At 39.1% G+C, this 11,066-nt stretch overlaps 1 protein-coding gene and 1 long non-coding RNA gene across 2 annotated transcripts in view; both read right to left on the reverse strand.

Annotated features, from left to right (window-relative positions):
- The window catches only part of LOC113467854 (protocadherin-like wing polarity protein stan), a 20,649-nt gene that overhangs the window by 4,291 nt on the left and 5,292 nt on the right, over window positions 1-11,066 (reverse strand). The window lies entirely within an intron of this gene.
- Window positions 8,588-9,847, reverse strand: LOC113467858. The gene is made up of 3 exons (XR_003391798.1): window positions 9,781-9,847; window positions 9,292-9,466; window positions 8,588-8,714 (listed from the first exon to the last, which is right to left on the reverse strand). It is a non-coding gene; the product is annotated as an uncharacterized LOC113467858 (long non-coding RNA).

Below are 11,066 nucleotides of genomic sequence, written 5' to 3' on the forward strand. Positions count from 1 at the left end.
ATTTAAATTACATTGCCTACAAGGACATTTTGTGTCGTTCGGAAAAAAAATCGTGTCGCGTGTAGTAGGAGCACTCTCATTTAAATTACATTGCCTACAAGGGCATTTTATGTCGTTCGGAAAAAATCGCGTCGCGTGTAGTGGGAGCATCCTCATTTGAATTACATTGCCTACAAGGACATTGTGTGTCGTTCGGAAAAAAAATTGTGTCGCGTGTAGTGGGGAGCCCCCTCTTTTAAAATACATTGCCTCTATTTAAATTACATGAAAGATAGAACATTCTGGTAATGTAATAACTCTAGTTCTTACCTAGGGTTTTCATCAGCATCAGTGGCGGTCACAGAAGTGACAGGGGTACCAGGAGGGGAATCTTCGGTCACTACATCTACAAGGACATTTTGTGTCGTTCGGAAAAAAAAAATCGTGTTGTGGGAGCACTCTCATTTAAATTACATTGCCTACAAGGACATTGTGTGTCGTTCGGAAAATAATCGTGTCCTGTGTAAGTAGGAACACTCGCATTTAAATTACATTGCCTGCAAGGACATTTATTTTTGTGTCGTTCGGAAAAAAAAATCGTGTCGTGGGAGCCCTCTCTTTTAAATTACATTGCCTCTATTTAAATTACATGAAAGATAGAACATTCTGGTAATGTAATAACTCTAGTTCTTACCTAGGGTTTTCATCAGCATCACAGGCTAACTCTGTTCTGTTCTAGTTATGAATAATCTGTTCTAGTCTGTTCTGTTCTAGTCTGTTCTATGAATATTCGATGTTAAAATTAGAGAAGTGGTTCTTAAACCCGTGGTCCGCAAAAAATTGGTTTTGGTATTTAGTAGTCCACCACTTCAAGAAAAACTCTAATATTTAGAAAGTATCCATGGATAACTTACCTCCGAGTTGTGTCCAATATCTTTGTCCGTAGCTCGCACAGTGGTCACCGTAGTTCCAATCGGTACGCTCTCCCGCACACTGGACTCATATTCCGAGCCAGGCGCTTCAAACATGGGCGCGTGGTCGTTAGAATCCAGTACATTGATTTGCAGTGTCGTGGTGGAGGAGTGCGGGGGGAAATGAGAATCAGTGGCGGTCACGCGGAAATAGTGGACGTCCAGAAGTTCCCTGTGGGGGAGAGAAAATATTGGAGTTATTACTTAAATTGTGGTAAAACCAACCTCAGTGGTGTAGTGGTTAACGTGATGGACATTGAATCTAGAGGTTGGTGGTTCAAGTCCAAGTCAAGTCATAAGATTTATCTAGGTGTAATAATTGGGGGAACGATATTTGTGACAAGCATTTAAGTATGCTTAACACAGTTAAAAATTCCTTTATTAAATTGCGAAGAGGCTGTCAACTTCAACACAAATAGTTCTCAAGGTGTGTCCTCATATAGTCGACGGGCGTGGATCCATGTAAATCAACATCGATCGACGACACACCTTTAGATCATAGCTGAGCAGACAGCATTGCGTCAGGCCAAGTTCCAGTAAAGACGCCTATGTATCTTTACAAGAACCGCTTCAGGAGGGGTTTTATATATTTTTTCTCTCATTAAGATATTCAAGTTACTTATAGGAAGGACTAAAATAATACTCTTGAACCACCAAACGCCAAAGAAGTACACAATTAATGGTAGGACAAAATATGAAAGACATGTGTATTTCAAACCATTTTATAGAGTCAAGTGAAACGATGAAATTTCAAGCTCTCGGGTAATCCTTCGGCTAATTGAGTCATTATTTGGATATTTTTTTCTGGTGACCACAAAATTCATCAAATGGTTCCGACATAATTACAAGGAAGTTAATGACGACATGAGATGTCTTGATCTACAACGTACGCTCTCCCGCACACTGGACTCATATTCCGAGCCAGGCGCTTCAAACACGGGCGCGTGGTCGTTAGAATCCAGCACATTGATTTGCAGTGTCGTGGTGGAGGAGTGCGGAGGGAAATGAGAATCAGTGGCGGTCACGCGGAAATAGTGGACGTCCAGAAGTTCCCTGTGGGGGAGAGAAAATATTGGAGTTATTACTTTGGGCGCGTGGTCGTTAGAATCCAGTACATTGATTTGCAGTGTCGTGGTGGAGGAGTGCGGGGGGAAATGAGAATCAGTGGCGGTCACGCGGAAATAGTGGACGTCCAGAAGTTCCCTGTGGGGGAGAGAAAATATTGGAGTTATTACTTAAATTGTGGTAAAACCAACCTCAGTGGTGTAGTGGTTAACGTGATGGACATTGAATCTAGAGGTTGGTGGTTCAAGTCCAAGTCAAGTCATAAAATTTATCTAGGTGTAATAATTGGGGGAACGATATTTGTGACAAGCATTTAAGTACGCTTAACACAATTAAAAATTCCTTTATTAAATTGTGAAGAGGCTGTCAATTTCAACACAAATAGTTCTTAAGGTGTGCGAATCTAGAGGTTGGTGGTTCAAGTCCAAGTCAAGTCTCAAAATTTATCTAGCTGTAATAATTGGGGGAACGATATTTGTGACAAGCATTTCAGTATGCTTAACACAATTAAAAATTCCTTTATTAAATTGTGAAGAGGCTGTCAACTTCAACACAAATAGTTCTCAAGGTGTGTCCTCATATAGTCGACGGGCGTGGATCGATGTAAATCAACATCGATCGACGGCACACCTTTAGATCATATCTGAGCAGACAGCAGTGCGTCAGGCCAAGTTCCAGTAAAGACGCCTATGTATCTTTACAAGAACCGCTTCAGGAGGGGTTTTATATATCTTTTCTCTCATTAAGATATTCAACGGGCGTGGATCGATGTAAATCAATATCGATCGACGGCACACCTTTAGATCATATTTGAGCAGACAGCAGTGCGTCAGGCCAAGTTCCAGTAAAGACGCCTATGTATCTTTACAAGAACCGCTTCAGCAGGGGTTTTATACATCTTTTCTCTCATTAAGATATTCAATTTACTTATAGGAAGGACTAAAATAATACTCTTGAACCACCAAACGCCAAAGAAGTACACAATTAATGGTAGGAAAAAATATGAGAGACATGTGCATTTCGAACCATCTTGTAGAGTCAAGTGAAACGATGAAATTTCAAGCTCTCAGGTAATCCTTCGGCTAAACTGAGTCATGAAGCTAGAGGTTGGTGGTTCAAGTCCAAGTCAAGTCATAAGATTTATCTAGGTGTAATAATTGGGGGAACGATATTTGTGACAACCATTTAAGTACGCTTAACACAATTAAAAATTCCTTTATTAAATTGTGAAGAGGCTGTCAATTTCAACACAAATAGTTCTTAAGGTGTGTCCTCATATAGTCGAAGGGCGTGGATCCATGTAAATCAACATCGATCGACGGCACACCTTTAGATCATATCTGAGCAGACAGCAGTGCGTCAGTCCAAGTTCCAGTAAAGACGCCTATGTATCTTTACAAGAACCGCTTCAGGAGGGGTTTTATATATCTTTTCTCTCATTAAGATATTCAAGTTACTTATAGGAAGGACTAAAATAATACTCTTGAACCACCAAACACCAAAGAAGTACACAATTAATGGTAGGTAGGACAAAATATGAAAGACATGTGCATTTCGAACCATCTTGTAGAGTCAAGTGAAACGATGAAATTTCAAGCTCTCAGGTAATCCTTCGGCTAATTGAGTCATTATTTGGATATTTTTTCTGGTGACCACAAAATTCATCAAATGGTTCCGACATAATTACAAGGAAGTTAATGACGATATAGATGTCTTGATCTACGAAAGAGGAAAATTATTAATGCTTAGTTTTATCAAACACATTTTGCTCATCAGCTGATCGTCAAATGTCCCTTTAACAATGACCTGCAGGTTAGATATCATTTTGAGGTGTTATATCAAGTAAAGAATTAGAATTTGTCCAATGTCCATACATAGGTACACAGTGAGTTTTGAGTCAGCTATGTGTGATACATTCCTAGGGTGTATCACACCCATGATTAATTCACCAGGTATGGAGTTGAATATGATTTACAGAGAAAAATATTATAGGATAGGTAAGTAAGGAAAGTAAAAAGTATAGGATAGGTAAGTACAAAAGAATACTAACGAAACGTTGCGTGCAAATTTTCATCTCTTTATGAATAAGTAAGTAAGTAATAGGTAGGTACTAGGCAGGTAGTGGAGCAGGGGGCTGTTCCAAAGATTTTTCACTCCGAACTTTGCTCATCTTACATAGAGTAGGTATAAATAATATGCTTGGGAGGAAGAAGTTGTGGAAGGGGTAGTACAGAAAGTCTCCACCTTAGCTAAAAGCTCTTAACTACTTTCCCCCTTTTTTTAAGGTAGATGAAATTCAAGTTAATTTCTTTTGTATAATTTCGTGCTACCAGCATTTATGTGAGTAGGTAAGTGCTTAAGTACTTACTTAATACTCGTACATGCGTTTATACAGTTAGGTAAGTAATCCATCAAATAACCTTGACATTGTACTCATTGGAGGGACTCGTGAACTGGATTAAATTATTAAAATGTAGGTACCTACTAAGTAGGTATACTAAATATGAACTCAGTAGAAACATGTTTTATACATCTGAGTTTTATGTAAATCAGTAAAACATTTTGACATGTTTCCAGAGTAGTTCTGAAGAAAACAAGAACTACATTCAGATGTTTGAAATGATATTCGAAAAAAAATATTTGCTTTTTATAATCCTGAAGAACTACTTCTCATGAAGATGCATAATAATTAAATTAATTTCAAACACATGGTCTGATGAGGAATGAAACTCTTTTGTAATCGTATGATAAAATTTGGAATACCTACCTATCTAGTGCATAAGTACTAAGTAGAACCAATTTACTCTATTTACATACTCATATTTCAATGTGTACCAACTTGAGAATCGAAGTAGAGTAGATTTAGGTGATTTGAGTTTGGGTTTGGGCATATAATTATAATACTTAAAGAGGACAGACGAAAGTTGCACAGGTAGAAAAGAAGGGAAACTGAAAAGTAAGTACTTCGGTAAGTAAGTAATGATTGAAAGAAGTCATGATATGGGGAATCTATAGACTCTATCAAACCCGGGACCTTCTGCATGGTAAGTTAATTTCTTTATACATAAGTAAAGGTTTGTTGGAAGAGCTTTCAGGAAAATCCTGCTCTAGTGCATACTAAGTAGAACCAATTTACTTACTCCATTTACATACTCATATTTCAATGTGTACCAACTTGAGAATCGAAGTAGAGTAGATTGAGGTGATTTGAGTTTGGGTTTGGGCAATTATAATACTTAAAGAGGAGAGACGAAAGTTTCACAGGTAGAAAAGAAGCGAAACTGAAAAGTAAGTACTTCGGTAAGTAAGTAATGATTGAAAGAAGTCATGATATGGGGAATCTAGACTCTATCAAACCCGGGACCTTCTGCATGGTAAGTTAATTTCTCTATACATAAAGGTTTGTTGGAAGAGCTTTCAGGAAAATCCTGCCATTTATGTATAAGAAAAAATCAACTAGGTAAGAACCTAAAGGACCTACAGGTAAGTGTTCAATTTTCAATAGGAAGGTATAAATCATTTGAATAAAGGCAGAAGGCAACGAATGACTCACCAAATAGCTAGTAATATTATTATGTTGGTCAAGTTGCAAGCGTAGGTAGGTAGAATAGAACATACCCAGTTTATACTGCCGAAATGAGACTGAAAAGTCCCTTTATGTAGCATGTAAAAGTGAGGACCATAATGTCACGGTGCACTGCTATGATATGAATCCAAGGTATCCATTAAAATAGAACATAGTTGTTGTTACAAGGAAACACGTACATCAGTTGCTAGATACCACAAAACCTCAGAAAGTGCAGCGTATCATACCTATCACATTCTGCGACATTTGATATGCACCAAATGTTCTACTCCACATGTTTTGTTTTTACCTCATTCTTATACCTACCATGTATTTCACTATGTAGGTCTGCAATCATAATGTCACAGTGCACTTCCATGATATGGATCTAAGTTATCCAAGTCATAACACGATTCTAGATTCTATCTTTTCGTCACACATCATAATTCAAAACAAACGAAAGCTCAGCAGATCTCAACAGTCTTGTCTCAAGCTCCGAACATCTAGGATTACACAACTCAAACACAAAACAGTAAGGTTCCTATGTTTGCATTTCAATGAAGAGTTTCAAGCGTGAAGAAAAAGTTTAGCACGTTTTTCTGTCAAAACAAAAGTAAGTACCTAGGTAAGTACGGGTATCTACTTAAGAAACCTTGCTATTTTGATAGAAACAATAAAGACGCATGAAGGCTTCAAAAATAAGTAGGTATGTGATGTGGTATACCTATTGCATAACTTGTAGCTTGTAGGTCTAAGGATATTTATCCCTAAGTACTTACTTGGAACACTCACGAGAACCTAAGTTGTTTAGGTATATACGTAAGTTACATACTTAAGTTGTTTTCTTCATCAGGATCTTTCGATTCCCGAAGTATCCACAGAGAAATCTTACCTACTTAAGTAATAATTTATTTAAACTTCCTACCTATTCAAGGAAATACCTATAAGCCTTTAATCGCCAGATATGCGTTATCAAATCGGTGATTCTATTTCTTAACACAGAATACTTCAGTATGGTCTTGAATAAGCTTTTCAATTAAGAAGTTTTTTTTTTTTTTTTTTTTTTTTTTTTTAAGAGGAAACTGCCGTCTTATTCGTATTTGTATCGGGACTCCTCCATAAAGTAGAACTCGTATCGTCCCGAAATCGAAGAAAGAAGAAAAAACAGGAAAAAGAGAAAGCCAGCCGTTCCGAAAAAGAACCCCATCTGTTTAGGATAAAATCCGCCCGGAAAGGGATCGAACACGCGATCCAGCGCTTACAAGGCAGGCACGCTACTCTCCAATCTACCGAGGCTGACGGTAGGTTTTATTTTCAGACCGATTTATTGTTTTTGTTATTTTAGGTAATTAGCTAATTAGGTGTTTAAATGGAATTAAGTTAGATGGCATGTAAAATAATTAAATCGAATGCTCACCTGTATAGGGGAACGAATACTTGTCGTTGCCATGGTTACTCATCTTCTCCTCGCCGTCAGACGGTAGGTAGGATATAACATAGGGATCAGTGGCGTAGTTGACACCCACGGAAGCCACGGTATGAGAGTTGGCACCTGGTTTACTAGGCAGTGTGTCAGTGTCGGATGTAGAGGAGAGGGAGAGGTTGGTCCACCGGTGTTGTTGAGAGGGGGACTCGGCGTATATGTCTTGATCTGGAAGACAAATCAGTATATTGAGGATAAGATAAAATTCCATACCTCGGCTGGGATTGAACCCACGCCCTCCTGTTTACCAGGCGAGCGCCTTGACCGCTACACCACCGAGGCAGTATTAAACCAAGTGCAAACCCATAATATGGTCCTCGCCAATAAAGGAAATAATGTTCATGTCATGATGAGTAGGTATTAGGCCAGGCATCTTACCTTCTCTCAGACACAGGTAACGCTTGATCTGTAGCCACCACTACAATGGTGTACACCTGTGTGGTCTCTCTATCCAATGACACCCTAGTGGTGATAACGCCAGAATGAGGATCCAGGCTAAACGTGTCTGAAGCTCCATTGGAAGAACCCAGCCCTCCAGCGTCTATGCTTTGAATTGAATACTCGATCTGAAAAGAGAGGAAACAAGGGGATTAACCTAAAGGAAACAGGGGAATCAACTTAAGTATTAGAAAACTTAAAATGTTTGTTACTTCGAAGATGTTTTTCATTTGATTGTGAGATTTGCGAGTGAATAATAACAGGATGTTGAAATACATTTAGCTTTTTTTAAGGATTTGATGGATTTGATGGATGAAACAGTAACAACGGAGGTAGTATCATCCCGAAATCCAAGAGAGGAGGACTGGATAGGAGAGAGCCAAACTTTCCGTGAACGAACCTTATCTGTTTACGATAAATTTCGCCCCCGGGTGGGAATCGAACCCGCAACCTAGTGCTAACACGACAGGCTAACTCTGTTCTGTTCTAGTTATGAATAATCTGTTCTAGCTCTGTTCTGTTCTAGTCTGTTCTATGAATATTCACCAGATGTTAAAATTAGAGAAGTGGTTCTTAAACCTGTGGTCCGAAAAAAATTGGTTTTAGTATTTAGTAGTCCACCACTTCTAGAAAAACTCTAATATTTAGAAAGTATCCATGGATAACTTACCTCCGAGTTGTGTCCAATATCTTTGTCCGTAGCTCGCACAGTGGTCTGGCAGTCTGAGTTGTAGCCTCGGTCCACAGGACAATTGCACGGACCACATGTCGGATGTCCCCACCAGCTCACTGGACAAGTCTGGTCGATTTTCTGGAATAACAAAGACAGGATTATGTTAAAGTCGTGTTACAACACCATTAGGTTGTGGTTATGTCATATGTACTGGGTTAGGCTAAGCTTGAATTGACTTTTTTACAGTCCTAGCAAGCCTAGCCCGGTACATAATACGAAATAAAAACGGTACTTCAAATAATTGATGGTAAACAGGGCAAGGTTTTTCCCTAACAAGCCTAGTTAGCTTAAAGTGTAGCACGTCTGCCTTGTAAACGCTAGGTAGCGGGTTCGATTCCCGAGGTTCTTTCTTACCTATAAATCCTTTAGGACAAACACACGTGTATCCTCCCTCCTTGGAATAGCACTCTCCTCCATTCTGGCAAGGGTTAGAATAACACAGGTTAACTTCAGCATCACACAGGTACCTCTCTTTGCCTCCTGAAATTCGCAACACAAATAAACCTTATCAAATCGAAACGGAAGGGAAAATCGAAAAAATGTTCTTTGAAACAAAGCTGAAAATTACAGTTGGCGACCAGAAAGCACGCTCAAAGCACCAGATCCTAATGATTCACTGAAGTTAAGCAACGTTGGACGTGGTTAGTATCGAGTCCAAGTTTATCGTCATAGAGTTTATCGTCATAGAACTTATCGAGATGTACCTATTAAGTAGGGAACATCAGTGCAAAAGTCCTAAACAAAACTAACAAAAGTGGGCGCGGTACACAAGGGATCAAGAAGAAACCGCTTTAACATAAAAATAAGAAGTAGGGAACATTTGGGGACAGGCATTTACATAAATATGCAAGTATGATTAACACAATTAAAATGGCTTTGAGTAAATTAAAAATTAACACCGACATCAGTGGTGCAGTTGTTAACGCGTTGGTTGGTGGTTCGAGTCCAAGTCAAGTCATAAAATTTATCTAGGTGTAATAATCGGGGAACGATATTTGTGACAAGCATTCAAATAGGTATCCTTTAAACAATTAAATATTCCTTTAAATTAACTTACCTGTAAATCCAGGTGGACACACGCAGGCAAACGTGGAGACAGGATAAATGGGTCGAAACAGAACACTGTCCGAAGCCACAAATCCTGACGCATTACCGAACTTGAGCACAGTCACACATTGTTCATAATTCAGACAGGGTTCTTGTACACAGAGGTTGTCGTCGAATGGTAACACCTGTAGAATGGAATAGATTATAAATTATAATATAATAGAAGATATATCAATTAATCAAATCATGAATTATTTGTGGTGAAGCAGAGAGCTTCTTCACAAATTTTGTGGACATCACAGCATTACTAAGTGCCTCCTTTACTATTAATTCTCATTTAGTGCCACCTTTACTATTAATTCTCATACTGTTACACTAGTAATGCCGCCACTAGTCGATACTCGACTAAAGTAGCTACTCAATTGCCCTCACAAGGCTGAGTGCACCCTGAACTTCAAGCACAGAGCGGAAAAAAACCTCGGAATAAATGAAAACTTACCTGTACGGTAGCTAGACGCGCTAGTATGCCTCTGTTCAGATACACACGTTCCTGTAGGAACTGGGGATTCAGCTAAAACCCTCTCTCTCTTTTTTTAGACTTTGAGTGGAATCAAACCCGAGACATCCACTTGGCAAGCCCAGTTAGATAGCTAGACGGAGTTGCCCTACTTTTTATCCGCTTCCATAATCCAGTGGTGTAGTGAGCACGGTGGACTCTGGATAAGGAGGTTGGTGGTTCGAGTCCAAGTCAAGTAATAATATTAAACGTAGTACATATAACGACATTCGTGACCAGCATTTGTGCCTCTCTCTCTTTTTAGACTTTGAGTGGAATCAAACCCGAGACATCCACTTGGCAAGCCCAGTTAGATAGCTAGACGGGGTTGCCCTGGATAAGGAGGTTGGTGGTTCGAGTCCAAGTCAAGTAATAATATTAAACGTAGTACATATAACGACATTCGTGACCAGCATTTGTGCAAAACACAATTAAAATTCCTATTACTTACTATATCCCGTTCCCTATCGTTCTGTTTCACACCTCATCGAATTGGATTGCCTTACAAGCCATCAGCATCTCATGAATTACCTCTGACGTAAATGGTACTTAACTTGTAAATAGTACTGACTAAACATAAATGGTACTTACCTCTGAGGTAAGCGCAGGAGTTCCTCTGTCGATGCCCAGAGCAATAATATCGTAGAAAGCCGTACTCTCCCTGTCCAGTTGTTTCGCGGAACGTATAACACCAGTAGTAGGATCAATAGCGAATGCATCAATACCATTGGATAAAGCATAGCGGACTCTACCGTTGAGACCCATGTCTTGATCCGTAGCAGAGATCTGCGAATGAAAACAGTCGTAAATAATCAAAAGGGGTTAGTTGTTCTATCAAGTGTCGTGTATATTCTTAAAAGTTACCCAACTTTTCTAACAGTCGAAAGACAACATAAGTAAAACAACATAGAATGAACTGTTTGTATCCAGGGAACCTATTAACCTTGAAGACTAACTTAGGATCCAGGTAGGTAGGCAACTACGAGATGTTGAAAATTTGCCAGGTTTGTAAATCGGTCCGTTGTTAGCTAAATCTAAATCACCTTTAGGAATGAGCTATTTCTTTTACTTTCCGTACCTATCCTATAATAAGGAAAGTTTTTCGATCCATTAATATCGCTCAAAAGTTAGTTACTCACCTGAAGTACACTGGTTACTCACCTGTAGTACACTAGGTAACACTAGTTACTCACATGTAGTACACTGGTTACTCACCTGTAGTACACTAG

The sequence above is a fragment of the Diaphorina citri genome, unplaced genomic scaffold (assembly GCF_000475195.1).
Source record: "Diaphorina citri unplaced genomic scaffold, Diaci psyllid genome assembly version 1.1 scaffold569, whole genome shotgun sequence".
Taxonomy (NCBI): domain Eukaryota; kingdom Metazoa; phylum Arthropoda; class Insecta; order Hemiptera; family Psyllidae; genus Diaphorina; species Diaphorina citri.